This window comes from Lissotriton helveticus, chromosome 5_1, assembly GCF_964261635.1.
Source record: "Lissotriton helveticus chromosome 5_1, aLisHel1.1, whole genome shotgun sequence".
Taxonomy (NCBI): Eukaryota; Metazoa; Chordata; class Amphibia; order Caudata; family Salamandridae; genus Lissotriton; species Lissotriton helveticus.
Genome location: NC_136065.1, coordinates 123,834,541 through 123,852,225, shown reverse-complemented (window position 1 = coordinate 123,852,225; position 17,685 = coordinate 123,834,541).

Below are 17,685 nucleotides of genomic sequence, written 5' to 3'. Positions count from 1 at the left end.
CCTTATACGTGTTACAGCTTCACATTTTGTAACTTTTCCCAACACGTGCACAAGTTAAACAGTTAAAACCTGAGCACATGTAAACTATAAAACGTAACATCTAAATGGGCGGAGCTGCATCTTCCTTCCATAGACTACTCAATAACCAAAAAGTACATAAACCACTCTCGTTGGTCAATTAGTTTTGTTTTCTCGATTTATTTATCCATGTCCATTCTGTGATGCAGGTTCCCTTTTCTAGTGTCTGATTCTTGTTTTGCGGCAACAAAACATATTCCGGAGTTGTAAGTTGTTTGATTATTGCATAGTGGATATTTATAATACGTAGCTATTTGTCAATATTTAAACATTTATGTCTAGAAAAAAGTGTTATTGCATGTTTTTGCCTTTTTTTCTGTAACGTCAGCAGCTTGTTTTCAGGAACAGACAGATTACAGCAAACAGTGCTCCTTTTCTGGCTCCTTTCAGCTTATATATTGTGACTTTCTATATTATAATATTGACACTGTACTTCACTTCAGAGGTGTTGGTGACCCGTCGGCGCAAACCCTAAAGATTTATAATTAACATCACCAGTTTCCAGTTGTTAGTCTGTTTTCCCCTGAGGATCATCTATTGTCTATATGTATATTATATTATGAACACTAATGCTGATCTCAGAAGAGTTCATGACCCGTCGGCGCAAAGAGTAAAAATATATAAGCAACATCACCAGCTTCTTGTTTTTAGTCTGTTCCCCCCTTTTGATCTTATACTGTGAATATGTATATTATAATTTTCACAGTCATAATGATCTCAAAGGAGTTTATGACCTGTCACCACAAATATCAAACATTTCGAAGTCCTGGACAAAAGAAGGTCTGAAAATATTCACCGCTCTAAAGTATTTCGTTATTGATCGTCTGTTGTATTTATAATTTTAGTTTCCTTTTCTTTTTACTGTAACAATGGTGTCACTCTTTATATTGTATTAGACTTTCCTATTGTTACAGAAGAGGAATTGGAGATTTCTCGGCGCCATCTGAGCTTTAGAACGTACTTGATCAGATATTTTTTCAGTAAGCATATTTCATACAGTCTAAAAAAATAAAGCTTTCATACATACTTTCTTACTTTAAACATTTGATAAACCCTACATTTCTAAATATTATTTTCTAATTTCTATTTTTCTCAGTTGCGGTTCCAATTCACCTTCTCCATATAGAATATATAGGAAAAGTACTGTATATTATAATAGTACCATCCTATATATTCTTAAATGAGTACGTGATTTGTTAACGGAACAGTGTGCGACATCTAAGCACTACAACAGAACATTCCCGAATTCTAAAGAATACAAATTTAAAAAACGATAATGCATACATTTCTATGTAATATGAAGTCTTTTGTGTTTAACTGTTTTTACTTGTTCTTCTGCCCTCAGATGATGTAGTGTAGAAGTGTTTGTTGTAGCACATCTTTTCTACTTTATCTAAAAGTAACTGATGCCCTCTTATATGATCAAGAATATGGGGCAACACTTTTACAAACTATAGCAGAAAAAAGGATGGTGTGGCCATGCTTAAGTGATATTTTATGAAATTCCATTTTTGTTTGTCACCCCTTTGATATATACAGCGTCCGTTCCCGAAGAAAGTTCATTTGTAATTGCTGAATAAAAATTGTTTGAAACCTAGACTGAAATTTTTGCTGCGCAACCACACCTCCCCGTCAGAAAAGTAAACACCACATTATAAGTAAATAGTGCTCCTAGGAAGTATCCCACCTGCAAACTTGACAATAAGAAGACCGCAAGACACATGATTGCCACACCTCACAGCAGTTATATAAATGGTCCTTAAAGTATATACAAAACTATTTTTTCCTTCACATCGCTCTCCACCACCTTGTGACCACTTTACAGAGTTAATAGTGTTCCTACCCTCCCCTCTACTACTTTGTTTTCCCGTACTCACTAGGAAGTGTGTCACAAAATGGCTGACAACAGTGAACCGTTCCTATCCAATAAGGAGCAAACTTGTACTCGGAACACTTTAGCCAATAAAATGTCCATGTTGTTCCGCAGAGGAGGGAATGGCTGCCAACACTTCTACTTTTAATGCTTCACAGCCAATGAGCATTAAGCCTGGGAAGGTCCCGCTTGGAACACGTTACCCAATGAAATGTCCCGAATACTCTTCGGAAGGGGAAGGAATCGCTGACAACACTTCTACTTTCAATGGTTTACAGCCAATCAACATTAAGCTACAGAAAGTGGTAAACAGCGTTTACAACGCAACTTTTACAACGCAAATCGTTACAACGACTTGCGCTGGGGAGCGCTCTAGGATAGGTAATAATTTAATTTACTATCCAAAACCTTTCCTACTATCCACGGGGACTGGAGTTGGAATAGTAAATTAAACTATTCACTATCCAGCGCCCCCAACGCAAGTCATTGTAACGACTTGCATTATAAAAGTTGCGTGGTAAAGGCATGCGTTGTAAATGTATGTGTGGTAATGACATACATCCCAGAAAGTCCTCCTTGGAACACGTCAGCCAATCAGATGTCCCTCCTACTCCGCAGAGGGGAAGTGAATGGTTAGCAACACTTCTACTTTCAATAGTTCGCAACCAATCAACATGAAGCTCTGGAAGCTCCTCCTTAGAACACGTCAGCCAATCAGATGTTCCTCCTACTCCGCGGAGGAGAAGGGAATACCTAGCAACAGTTCTACTTTCAATAGTTCGCAACCAATCAACATTAAGCTTTGGAAGGTCCTCCTTACAACATGTGAGCCAATTAGATGTCCTTGATTCTCTGCGGAGGGGAAGTGAAGGCAGGAAACACTTCTACTTTCGATGGTTCACAGCCAATGAACATTAAGCTTGTTCTTGGAACACCTCCCACATATCAATAAATTTACTGAAACAAAGTGGCTCTATTCATGATGAAAGTGAACACTGCATAATAAGTAAACATTATTCCGCATTATATTAAAGGAATGCCGCAATATGATGCATTGTTGTTTTCCCTATATAATTTCCACAGCCTACTGAACCCCCCTCCCAACATAAGTAAAGCCCCGGGACTGCGGGGGCCCCGGGACCTTTTCCACCCAGGGTCCTCATTAAATTAAAACACGGGAACCCGCGACCCGAGCTTGAATTGCGCCAATTTATTTTTTAATTCCTTTTTGAGCTCTGGGTGTTTCTACCCTGCCCCCTTCTCTTGTTTTATATCTTTGTTTCTTAGTTTTCTGGTGACTCGCTTCTACCAAGTCACAAGATGGCTGCCAACACTTCCTGGTTGGGAGTGTTGGCAGCCAATCACAGTGAAGCTTATGCTCGGGACTTAGGTTCCGCCCAGATTTTGACATTTTTATTTTTCAATTTACTCAGCAAATACTGAACGGATTTACACCATTTAAAAAAAAGGTAACTTTCTGATCCAAGCACTACCTTTCTGCGGAATTTGGGGTAATTTCGTTCAGTACTTGCACAAAGTTTCATATAGGAAATTGATTTTTTGACTTATTTTTTTAATTTCTCAAAAACTACTGAACGGATTTACCCCATTTAAAAAAAGGTCACTTTCCGAACCAAGCTCTGCCTTTTTGCCAACTTTGGGGTAATTCCGTTCAGCAGTTCGGGCTGTAGCACATCGCAAAATTTCCTATTGAAATTAACATGGAGAAAACGTGTTTTGGGACCCCCCATTTTTCTCAGCCCCTGCTTGACGAATCACCCCCAAACTTTCAAGATAAGAGTTGACATGGATAGACTTTTGTTTGGGTAGAATTTCAGGAAGATTCATCAAACAACGCCAAAGTTATAAGCAAAACAAAAAATGCTCTTCCTATGGAAACTTGGTACTAACTATATCGCCAGTAGGTAGTTATAGTTAGGACCAAGTTTCCATAGGAAGCACATTTTTTGTTTTGCTTATAACTTTGGCGTCATCTGATGAATCTTCATGAAATTTTCAAAACGAATTCTTTGTTCATTTCAGCTCCTATGTTTGGGGGTGATTTGTCAAGGGGGGGCCGAGAAAAAAGGGGGGTTCCAAAACATCTTTTCTCAATGTTAATTTCCATAGGAAACTTAGGACAAGACTACAGGTCGAACGGGTGAACGGAATTACCCCAAATTTGGCAGGGAGAAGGGTCTTGGTCTAGAAAGCACGCTTTTGTTTATTTGGTGTAAATCCATTCAGTAGTTTTTAAGAAATATCAAAATTTACAGATATCGATATTTGGGAATTCTGCCATTTGATTGGCTGAGGCGTTACGAGCACGAGCTTGCTTCTTATTGGCTGTGAGCGGTGCGAGCGGTTGCAACTAGGAAGTATTTACCGCCATTTTGTAATTCCGTTGAAGCGAGTAAGGGGAAAAAAGGGCGAAAAGAGGAGGAAAGAGGAGGATAGGAGCACTGTAACCTCTATGGGGGAGTGTGAAGCGAAGTAGTCACTCCTACCTATCTGAAAGTGCGGTGTTGCTCAGAGTGACATGGTGCTGAGATGAGATGCTGCTACACTCGGGTATGAAACCAAGAGATTAAACCGTGAGCTCATTGCTGTAAAGTGATGTGCTCTGGTCTTTGTAGCATACGTGTGCAAGTAGTGTTAGTAGGCGTTTATACCATACAGCGAGTTGGAAGCGAACTACTGACCGGTCCTGTGTGTTTATACTAGGGTATGAAACCGAGAGCCTAAACCGAGAGCTCATTGCTGTAAAGTGATGTGCTCTGGTCTTTGTAGCATACGTGTGCAAGTAGTGTTAGTAGGCATTTATACCACACAGGGAGTGGGAAGCGAACTACTGACTGCTACCGTGGGTTTAATCTATACCAGAAGTGGGAAGCGAAGTACTCGACCTACCGGTATGGAGACTCAGGGATCAAACCGAGCTGATTGCTGTAAAGTGGTGGGCTCTAGGCGGTATAGCATACTGGCCGCTGTAGTATAACTGTGTAAGTAGTGTTAGCATGCGTTTATACTATACAGGGAGAGGGAAGAGAAGTACTCACCCCTACTGGTCTAAAGACTCAGGGATTAAACCGTGAGCCTAAATCGTGAGCCCATTGCTGTAAAGTAATGTGCTCTGGGCGGTGTAGCATACCTGTGGAAGTAGTGTTAGTTTGCGTTTATACAATACAGGGAGTGGGAAGCAAACTACTCACCCCTACCAGTCTCAAGACTTGTTGCTGTAACGTCATGTGCTCTGTGTAGTATTCCAATGTAAGTCATAGTAGAATGTTAGTATGTAATTCTACTAGAATATAAGTATGTAATGTTAGAATGTAGGGCTGTCATGAGGGGAACCTTGGGGAGTTTGTACATGGTGCTGGAGAAGATGGTTGCCTTGCTGTCTGCTCCTGTTGGTGGCTGTTTAAGCTGTCTTGTTTTCCTGAAATAAATCTACTCATTGGATCCACTGCTGTCTGCCTCTTGAGTACATAAATTTGGCGACTAGCGGGAGAAGGTAAAAAGAAGGCAGCACTCAGTAATATTTCGAGCTTCCTTGCATTCTGCTGAAGACCCATTTTATTTGTGAAGCTGTTTCTACTCATCCCAGGTTCATCGGCTCATTGAACTATGTCATCCAACCTCTGGTAGGATTTATATTTTTAGATTTTGCGCTTCCTCTGCCTTTTCAGTACACTCTGGTCGCTGTGCTACACGTGTGCAAGTAGTGTTAGTATGTGTTTATACTAATTCTGTAGTTATGCAGTAACCAATGCATCATGGCCCCAGGGAGCGCAACCTCCCAGGCGCAGCTCATAGAATGTCCCGGGGTGTGCATCCGCAGGACATTTATGTTTGCTATTAGAGGGCGGGTGCATGGTTTCCACCCTGTGATAGCAAATCCTTGTTTGCCTCGTTGAAGCGAGAGGAGGAAAACCTTGTATCGCTTTAATAGAGCGGATCCGGAAAGTAAAAATGGAGAAAAAAAAATGAAGCGGGGTTCCACCCGTTCATTTAAATGAGCCCCCTGGTGTGTAATCTTCCGGGGACAATCCTATTATTATATTGTGGGGTCTCTGCAGGACTGGGGACCTTAATTTCACATGTAAATTAGGTGCGGGAGGGTACAGAGACGTTTCGCAGCCTAGGGGATTGCCACCTCCCTGGGTATTGTTTACTAATTGTTCGGGGGACTTCGAGGCCAACTGAAGTCCGGGGAGCGCCACCCTTCGGGCGGTTACTTAAATATGCAGGGTGAGCCTCGCCAGTCCCTGAAGCCTCAGTGGTCCTAGGCAGTGCCTTATTGGTTCTGTAATCACACGGGCAGTACTCATGATGTTGTAAAGTGATACACGCATAGAACCCTTGCAGTTGTAGAATTCCGCAGGGTTCACTTATGTAGTAGTCTGTGACTGAATGAGGTCAGAGATCACATCATTACGCACGGCAACATCACTTGTTCGCACCTGCGTACCCAGGCTGATGCACTCACCCCCTCCCGCAGCACCGTGCTCAAATACAGCCCCTGTGCACCCAGGCCCCACTGCTCACCTGCTGTCATTGTTGTGTGTCCAAACACGACGGGCAGCAGTGTTCACAATTCAGATGCAGTGTTGATTGCAGGATGGTGCACACCACATGGATCCCTTTCGAAACACGACATCCAGTAGGGTTCACAATTCATATCCAGTGTTGATTGCCAGGTTGGTGTACGCCTTATGGTTCCTTATTTTTTTTGCTCATTGTGATATGCGAGGTGAATGCGGCCATATCAACTGAAGCAGTGTTGAAGAACTATGACATGTGTCATCGTCGTTGTCCTATTTATACGTACGCAAAGTGAGCTGGGCTTGCGTACGTCAGGCCAGCGTAGGGGTGTGAATATTTGTTCCGGGGACCTGGGCGTTGTTCAGTTCCTGCCTGGCCAGGAAGTGTACATATGTGTGTTTCTGTTGCAGTTTTGATGTCGTACAATGTGCAATTTACATTAATGTAGCATGCACCGGGGGGGCGGCAACTATCGCTAATGAGATGCTGTCCGAAAACATTGAATGGCCAACATCACCATGTCGTTGTCAAGGTTGTGGCAAAACTACTGCCATCCATCAATTATGCCCAACAGGCCTTTCCAGGGAAATTTGGGAATGACCTAGAGAAAATACACTGTACTGCCTATAAAAAGCTATTTCGCCTACCAGCTTGCACCAGGAACAACTTAAATTGTCTAGAGTTTAACCTCAACCAACAAAAACTGGAAGAGATGGCGACTCTGAGTAAATATTTCTATCAAACATTGGCGGCTCCGGAGAACTCAATGAAAGCCGCCATAAAGTGCATTTTTCAACAACCTGGCAATCCTTGGTCCGCTTGTCTCGCCTCTGCCCATGATCTTCTGCAACTTGCAACAGAGAATTGGGACCCAAGCATAATCAAATATTCCATTGTTAAAAAAGTTATAAAAATGCAAGTACGACTACGGTCTCGCACTTTGGATACGGAATCCTTAGTAGCAAGAGGTTTTCACGAGACCCAAAGTCTCCCCCACACACTGCCCAGCCTCAAACTTCATCTTACGCAGGCTGTGGGGAGACAAGCCTTAAACAGAATTCTAGCTGCGAGAATACATCCCTCCCTCTTAAAGATCTATATCCAACTGGGAAATTAAGGACAGCCATTACGGAGTGCTGCCTTTGCAACTACAAACGTGAGTCTTTGGAACATATTTTATTTTGCTGCCCAGTCCTGCGTCTAGCCCGCAGACTCTACCTTAGATCAATCCTTCTCCAACTGGGCACTCGCATGGCACAGGAGGCAGTCTGGCACTGGACACAGTGAAGCATATGGTCAACTTTGACAAATGTGTCCACCTCCATCGCCTAAAACTGATGGGCACTTCGCCCTAGGCTGCTTGGCACGCACTACTGGGACTGCCGTTCACCACCTTTTTCAAAACAGACTGATTTAATACAAAAGACTGATCATCACTTGATTGTTTTTTCCTAACAAGGCAAAAGAGAATCTTACTATTGTGCCGTATATACACTTGCAGTTTACATTTTTTTTAGATTTTATACTGTCATTCTATAAATCGTATTTTTGTAATGGTTTCAAGTAACCACACAAGTAAAGAATTCATACGTCTAAAAAAGGTTGTGGATATGCGCAGACACACATGCCAATGGTGTGCAGTATTATTGAAAGTGTTGCTATCGCGAAGCGTACACATGTGAATGTGCTCGGATAGAGGAAGGATCAGTAGTGAGGCTATGTCATACATAGTGATAACGTTCATTACAGTCAAGCAATGCATGTCAAGCGTGAATCTGAAAGTCTCACATATGACACACTACTATACTGGTAAAGCCTGACTACAGAGCATTCACCAATAAAAATCTACACATTACTCTTTACTGTTTGTCACATGTGATCTAGGATGTGCACTCTGCCCGTGGCTGATGATACTCCATAGAGCCACCAATACCCAGGCCGAAAGGCAGCACAATAATGTTCACCCACACACACCAGGGGCACTGTGTAACAGACCTTTGTTTTTGAGATGCATGGCAATCACACGTGGAAGGCTAATGTACAGACCATGAATATTGATCAAGATGATCGTTGCATGTTGTGTGCAGTATAAGATATATGTACACAGCAAAAAATCTTTTCCAAAAAGCTCTCTAAGCAGAAGGGGTCTGTCTCATCAAACACTGTAGAGTGAATGACTAAAATGGGTGGGGTCCTCCAACTGTTACAATGGGAAATGTTATGAACTAATCAAATGCTTTTTTTAAGGACACAAGGCAATCGCGAGGGAATGGCGTACCCAGCGCGACACCATACGTCTATGACGTAACACAGGGCCTGGTAGCGTGCATTCGTCGCATACGCATCGCACAGCGGTCGTGACCCCATACCTACATAATGTAACACGTGGCTTGGTACTTCGTACCCATCGGATACCAAAGTAGCAGCTGGCGCGACCTCATACGTATTTGAGGTTACGCGGAACGCGGTGCCACGAACCCATCAGATATGAAATGCGCATCATTTACGAGTTTAGCAATATAGCGGATAGGATTTGCGTGGTGATGGAGCTTGGTACACTACAGGTATGGGAGTGCAGTTTTCTCAACAACAACAAAATATACATATTTTTTGGGGAAGACATAAAACATTACATAATATTTAAAGTTAAAAAAAGAAGTATAATAAGGTTCCAAAATATTACAAAAAAAATAGAAAATATATAGGTTTTATAAACATTAAAATATGAAATTAACATTTAAAAAACCTTCGAATTTCACTGAAAAAACCATAGGTTTTACAGACATTATAGTTAGGAATTAGCATTTAAAAAAAACTTTGAAATTCACTAAAAAAACATAGGTTTCAGGGACGTTATATAAAACCAGAGAATTTCTCCTGTTATAGTTAATTGACCTAACTATAACTTGCATGCCCAAAATGCACTGCTGATGATGTCACATATTACATCACTCATGACATGGTCAGTGATATCAATGATGACATCTCAAATGACATCACTCATGACATCACTCATGACATCATCCACGTGATAATCTGATGCACATACTGATGCCCGAATATAACTTTGATACCCCCATTCTAAAATGCAGACTACTATTTTTGAAACCATACACACAAGAATGCCATATACTACATACCACTCACTATTTCCTAGGTCTACATACACATCCAGTCAATTATACATGTAGTTACTCATCAATATAGGACTATAATATGCACTCATACAGCCATACATGCAGACACACTCTGCCACTCATCCATAGAGTTACTCAGACACCTAGTCAGTAATGCAAATTATCAATCACATACCCATGTACTCATGTATATAGTTATACACACCAACTCCGTGACCCCAGGGTGTGTGAAGATCTGCAAATCTTTCACGCCATTGAGCGTGGCCCCCCATGCACCACTGCAGTGGATTCGCAAATTCTGCTGAAAAAATCAAAAAAATATATATACTCACTCACACACTGATGCACTCACTCAAACCCACTCAGACACTCTCACACCCACTGACAGACCCACACAGAGACTCATACACCCACTCACAGATCCACTCAGTCACTCATGCACCCACTCCCAACAGTCCCACTCAGATACTCACATACCCACTCAGACACTCTAACACCCACTCACAGTGCCACTGAGACTGTCATGCGTCCACTCAGAGACCCACTCAGACACTCTCTTACATCCACTCACAGACCTACTCACACACTCTCACACCCACTCACAGACACTCTTACATCCACATACAGTTCTACTCAGACACTCATGCCCCCCTTACAAACCCACTCAAACACTCATGCACCCTCTCACTGACCCACTGAGACACTTGCACGCCATCTCATAGACCCAGTTAGGCACTCACACGCCCACTCACAGACCCACTCAGACCCACTCACCCACTCATAAACCCACTCAGATATTCATGCAGCCACTGACAGACTCACTCAGACACTCACAAACCCAATGGAAGACCCACTGAGACACTCGTGCCCACTCACATACCAAAGACATGAACATGTTTACTTATGCACACCTCCCTTCGGCATATAGACAGGCCCACTAGACAAAGCACAAGGATATGCATGCATATGGAAACATATACATATAAAATGAACTGCTGTACTGCCTTACAAATTGTCCCGTGCGGATATCAAAACCGCAACCTCCGTGGCATTAGCACTATGCTACAACCTGACTGAGCTGTCCAGTCAGGTTCAAATGACCCCGTGCCCCCCAGTGCATGTTTACACAGATTAAGAGAACATGCTAATGAAATTGTTCACTCCCATTGCGTCGTGTTAGGCACGCTCCAAAATGCCCGGAGGCATTAGCAGTCAGCCCTAAAGGGTGCCAACAGGAGGCGCGAGAAACCACCACAAAGCGAAGGAATTCACTGACTGGCTCAAGAGCTGTAAAGTCTCAATTAGAGAGTTGATGCACTCTTTTATATGCAATATAAGTTAGAGGGACAATATAGTTAGGAAATTAAATTTAAAAAATGTAGAAATTCACTGGGAAAAACAAAGGTTACAGGGACGTTATAGTTAGGAAATATCATTTAAAAAATGATAGAAATTCACTTAAAAAAACCAAAGGTTAAAGGATAGTTACAATTAGGTTCAGATTTTACGCGCACAAACTATAAGAAATTCAGCAGTTATAATTATACTTCTCTCAAGACACTATAACCTGTGCCCTAAGGTAACTATAACTCGTGCCCTTGCCTTGTACTGCTGATTACCCCACATACTACATCGCTGATGACATCTTCCATGAAATAATTAATAATATCACTGCAACTTTTGCAGTAAAAGTATTGATGAGAAAAGGGTGCATGGCAGGGGCGCACGTTATAGTTGGTTAACTTAGGGCTCAAGTTATAGTTTCTTGAGAGAAGTATAACTATAACTTCTGAATTTCTAAGGTTTTATGCATGTAAAATCTGATCCTAACTCTAACTACAAAGGCATGGATGGTAAAGGCATATGCGAGGTAAAATTTTGCGTGATAAAGGTATATGAATTGTAATGGATGGTAAATGGTGGTAAATGTATTGCGTGGTAACAGTCGCATTGTAAAGGTTGATCCCATCAGTTACATTGCCGCTATTTCAACCTGTGACCTCAGGTCACACAACATACACACATCAGCCCCTATTGCGAGGAGGGCTTAAACAGTACAGGTGCCTGTTTGTTGCTGCATATAGAGAGCAAGTGGACAGACCCCCCAAATGACGTCGGTGGCCATCCTTTTTAGGATAACCCCATGGACACCATTTCCGCTAGCCTCTTTTCTGTCCAGGACTGTCATAGCCACCAATGTTAGACGGGGACCTGGAGGGTCGGCCGAGCACAGTGATCGCACAGACAGGTAACTTCCCCCCCCCCACAGATGGACACCACACAAAGCTTATGGTAACACCTTTTATAGGCACTTCGGGTAGTAGAGTGGTACGATACAGGGCGATCAGGACACGATGATCCTCTCAATTCTAGTCTCTAGTAAGGGAAGGGGGTAGCGGGACAGTCTTGGTACCCACGGGTACGGGGGTGTAACGGTGGTAGCTCACAATCCTCGAGCTCGGTGTTCGGATGGGTCAGACCGCGGCAGCGCCGGCAGGTCCCGAAGAGGTCGTAGGTGGCACGGGCCGCGGCAGTGCCAGCAGGTCCCAACGAGGATGAAGGTTACAACGGGCCGCGGCAGCGCCAGCAGGTCCCACGAGAATGCAGGTTGCAACGGGCCGCGGCAGCGCCAGCAGGTCCCACGAGGATGAAGGTTACAACGGGCCGCGGCAGCGCCAGCAGGTCCCACGAGAATGCAGGTGGCAGAGGGCCGCGGCAGCGCCAGCAGGTCCCACGAGGATGAAGGTTGCAGAGGGCCGCGGCAGCGCCAGCAGGCAGGACAATAGTTCACAAGGCAGGGCTGTGGCAGCGCCAACAGTCCGTCAAGGATGAGTTCGTCGCGGTGTCTCTCGACTCCAGGATACAACTGCCTTCCTGTCCTGGGGCTGCCTCAGTTATAGGTCTGGCGCCCTTTGATGTCCGGACCCTCGCTCTTGGAGGTCGGGAGGTCTGGGATGAGGGAGTCCAGACACCCAGCAGGGGGGTGGAGCCAGCGCCCGAGGAGGCTGGGGGTGCTCGGCACCTGGCGGGGGAGAGCCGTCGACACTTCGTACTCCCATTGACCTGCCAAGTGGGCCGTTCACCTCCTGGGTGGAGGGTGGTGCCGGGATGTCGGGGCCTGGCCAGGCCCAGGGTTGGGGTCGGGCTGAGGCCGCGCGGCCGCGTGGTGCCGTGTCCAAGATGGCGGCTGGGCCGGGCAATGGTGCTGACGGTGGCCCGGGCCCTGTCCTGCGGGGAGGGAGCGAGCCCTTCATGTGGCCTGTCCAACATGCGTCCCCCCCAGCTGAAGGCGGGGAGAGTCACCCATCTTCTTGGGGACTCTCCTCGTCGAGGCGGAAAAAGGGAGAGGTGTGGCGCCGCGGCCAGGGCGACTGACGCTGGAATCTGGGGACCACGGTTCGATCCCCGGCTCCGGCGGCAGGTTAGCCCAGCACCATGTGACTCTGGGCAATAGCTCGCTTAATCTTCCCGACGGCCCCCAGCGCCTAGAGACCCTTACGGGTGATTGTGCGCTTTACAAATGTGGACTTTACTTTATTAAGCATTGCAAGTACAGTCAGAAACAGTACAGAACTTTGCAGTAAGATACCCCTGAAAAAAGGATAGTGGATAGGGGAGTGCAACAGTGATCACTGATTTGAGACTTATCTGTTGCTAGGCATTCTGACATAATTTATGCCCATAAGCCAGGGTTTTGTGGTTTTTGATGATTTATGAGTGGAGGGCAACCCTGTTCTTTCTTTTCCCTCTTGGCTCCTGTTTGGGATAGGATGTTGGTGGCTAAACAAATGCACACATGAGTGGGATGTTAACACAAATCTTATGCTATTGTATTTGAGATGGTTGAAGGTGCTTCGATGGTTGTTGAGCTTGACTTTTTTAGGGCATACGCAAGGTCTGTATATCCTATATTTATTTTATTTTAACTAGAAAATCACAGTTACACAATCAAATTGTTTGCATTAACTTGCAACATTTTAGTTATGTTTTCTTTGGTTAATTGACTTTTCTGCTGGTGGTTTTTGAGCCTTCTCAAAATTTACCAGCACTAAACATGAAAGTCAAAACGCACTTCCGCAAATGCTCAGTGCTTATGAGTTAAAGAACCCTCCATGGATCAGATGAAATCAGCCTTGCAATGGCATGGCAAAAAAAAAATTAACAAAGCAGCAAAAGCCATGGGCAATACAAACAGTCATCACATGCACCAAATTTGGAAAAGCAAATTAAATTCTCTAGCAAACTACCACACCAACATTTCCGCAAAAAAGGGTGCAACCCAATAGTGTACTATATCTACAAAACCAATCTCAACAGCAACTACAAATCAGAAAAAAAGTATGCAACTGCAGAAACTTCACTTGACTGTCTCTTCCCAATACAAGCTGAAAGTAACCTGTTACAGAAGGAGCAGCACACTGCACTGGATCAAAATACACGATCACAGCACCAGTGAAAGGAGACCAGGATGTACTATGTGAAATTAAATCTAAACAACATGGCAGACTAGTAACGAATATGTACCAAGTCAACAAGGACAATGGCACTGATTCATAAGTGTTAGTGGTTCCTTTTAGCACACATGGCTAGTGAACACTACCTATTTATCGTCAACCAGAGAATCTCTTTCATGAAAAGGAGCAAAAGACCAGGATTTGCAAGGGGGTAGGTTGACGACTGCTTGGTATGACCATGTATTATAAGGAATAAAGTGCCCTCTGCCATATTTTATAAGGATGTGTATTTCGTAGGCTTCAGGGTTCTGTGGGATTATAATGGAACTCACACCTTTAGCTACTTTCCACTATATAGTCAAGCACTTTCTTTGTAACTTGTTCTAATAATTTAAGGTAAGAGGTACCTCATAAAACATATTATTAGAAAATAGCGCTATCTACCCAACATACAGTGGAAAACTTTCAACCTCAGGGATGGCGTGTGCACTAGACTGCACTAGGGCATTTAACTCTCCACACCTGGCACATGGGAGTGAAGAGAGTATGCAAAGCACTTCCATAATTCAGTACTGTTTACATGTCTTATTAAAAATAGAAAGAAAGTCCAATATTTATGGAATTCCTACACTGGTTACTATGTAAAAGATGGTGTGTAATAGTTAAGAATTGCAAATCCATACCTAAATGACTGATTTGCCTTAAAGATTAGTCTCACCTTATCATGGTCCTCATTTTAATTCCCATGATCCCGTCGATCCCATACATCCTGCAGTGTTCTGAAACCAACTCATAGATTGGTGGACACTTCTAAATTGGATTAGTAGTGCACCCAACAAGAATCTGGTGCATACATGATTAATAAATAATAATAATACTGGTAATTATAAAGCCCGAACAGCTACCTCAACCAGAGGGTTGTATGATGTTACAACGCGATCTTTTAGATCGCGGTGCATCACAACACATCTTTTACAATGCAAGTCGTTACCACGACTTGCGCTGTAGGGTGCTGGACTTAGGAGTAGTAAGATTTACTATTCCAACTCCAGCCTACATACAGTAGGGAAGGTGTTGGAATAGTAAATCTACTATTCCTTAGTCTAGAGCGCCCTCCAGCGCAAGTCGTGGTAACGACTTGCGTTGTAAAAGACGCATGGTAATGGCAGCGCGGTGTTTTGACCGCGCTGTCATGGACGTAACCCAACCAGAGGTGTCCCGGCGCTCTAGCAGCAGGCAGTACGCACATAGAGGTCCAAGCTCTGGTCCCAAGTCTAGTCTGACCTAAATAGCCATGTCTTCAGCGCTTTCCTAAAGCAGGTCTCAGAATCAGCATGGCAGAGGTTCCCAGGCTGGGCGTTCCACATTTTGGCCATACTCACTGAGAACGCTCTACCGCCCAGACGGGCTTCCGCAAAGCAGGGGGTACAAAGCAGATTTTGTGAATTTGACCTTAGAGATCAATTTTGCTTAGAGCAGCATAGCCTTTATTTAAGGTATGAGGGGCACGTTCCCTTCAGAGCCCGGTAGGCCAGTGTCATGGCCTTGAATTCGATTCTTTTGGCTACTGGGAGCTGCATTTTGTACCATCTGAAGGCGTCTAATCAAATATTTAGGAAGGCCAAGATAGAGACCATTTGTGTAATCCAGCCTTGATGTCACTGTGGCATGGACTACGCAATCTTCTAGCAGAAAATGTAAACATTTCCGATGGTTTCTCAGTTTGTTAAAGCAAGTAGCAGAGACCTGCTGAATTTGAGCCGAAAAGGAAAGATCAGCCTCCCACTTCACGCCAAAGTTTTTAATATTAGTGGCAGGGGTAGGGGGTGGGCCCATTTCTGATGGCCACCACAAATCTGGTGTTGGCGCTGGGCCCTTTCCAAAAAACAGCACCTCTGTTTTTCTGAATTGAGTTTTAGCTTGTTTTTATTCATCCATAGCACTATATCTCTCAGAAAACTCTTAAAGTTCTTGAAGGCATCTACCGTCTGCTCTTGAAAAGAGAAAACCAACTGGGTATCGTCAGCGTAAGAAATCGCCTTCACCCCCAGTTGGCATTCAGAGAGAAAAGCAGAGCCAGGTACAGATTAAAGAACAGAGGGCTCAGCGCTGAGCCCTGAGGAACACCACAGCAAAGGTGTTTAGGCTTTGATTCAAATGGTTGTAGGGCGATTTCCTGAGTACAACCGCTCAGATATGATTTCAGCCAGGCCAACACCTTCCCCCCGATGCCCATGTCCCGTAATCTCTGAACCAACATGGCATGGTCGACTGTGTCAAATGCCGCAGAAATATCCAGGAGCACCAGCATCACTAATGCTCCTGAATCAAGCAACCCTTTCACTGACTCAGCCACCTCAAGGCGAGCAGTCTCCGTGCTGGAACCCGCCCCGAATCCAGATTGTGTGTCATGCAGAGAGCCCTGGCTCTCAATAAAGTTAGTCAGTTGACACTGGACCAACTTCTCTAACATTTTTCCCGGCGCAGGCAACAATGGCATTGGCCTGAAATTATTGAAATCTCCAGGGTCCCCATTTGTTTTTTTTCTCAAAAGGAGAAGGGTAGCATGTTTCCAATTGTCTGAAAAAAACTCCTGATTCAAGAGAAGTGTTCCAGATATGAGACAGCGCACTAATAAGAGAATGAGACAACACTTTCCAAAGTTTAGGGGGACATGGAACATCTGGGGCACCTGATCTGCATTTTTTAATTTCTGCCAACACATCGTGCTACGAAATTGGCTCGAAATTAGTGTGCAAAGGTTCCGGCGCAACTCCCACGACCTGTCTGATTTTTCCGTTGGCACTGGTGTTGAGAAGGAATCATAAACCTTCGAAATTTTATTGTCGAAGAAATTTGCAATCTTTTCGCACATAACAGGGGAAGGTTGCACTTCCGTCTCTATTACCTTAGGCTTGAAAAAGGTCTGAACCACCTTAAAAACCTATTTACTAGAGTGATCTGCCTTTTGGATACTATTGACTATGTAGTTCCTCCTGGCTACTTTTAGCAGCCTATGTAGTTCCTTCAATCCATTTTCATAAATTGTTTTTGCCAGCTCGCAGTAGCTCGCTCTCCACTGGCATTCCAGGCGTTTACACCTGCTTTTGGCTGCTCTAAGTGAGTCAGAGAACCATGGTGCAGAGGGGGAATGTCTAAGAGACTTCACAACTCTGGCCGGAGCAATGGACTTCACAGCCTTGGAGATCCATTGACTTACAACGAGGGCATCTGCATTGGGGTCTGAAGATAGAGGTGGATAATTTTCCTGTAGAATTGGGCTTAGGGATGCTACAGTTAAGTTTTTTCAATTTTGTTTTATGATGGAGCGCTTGCCCTTAAACTGACCGGGTTTAGCCAGACTAACGAAAAAAGGAATCAAACAGTGATCCGACCAGACCAATGGGCAGGGAGCCTCCATACCTATAGATGTGATGTTAGAAAAAAATAGATCTAGGGTATGGCCTGCTTTGTGCGTAGGGGAAGATACATGCTGCATAAGATTGGCCCCTGCCGAGGAAGAGACCCACTGAGCTACTTGTGCACAGATAGGGTCATTCACGTGCAGATTAAAATCGCCAAGGGCAGTAAAATTAGC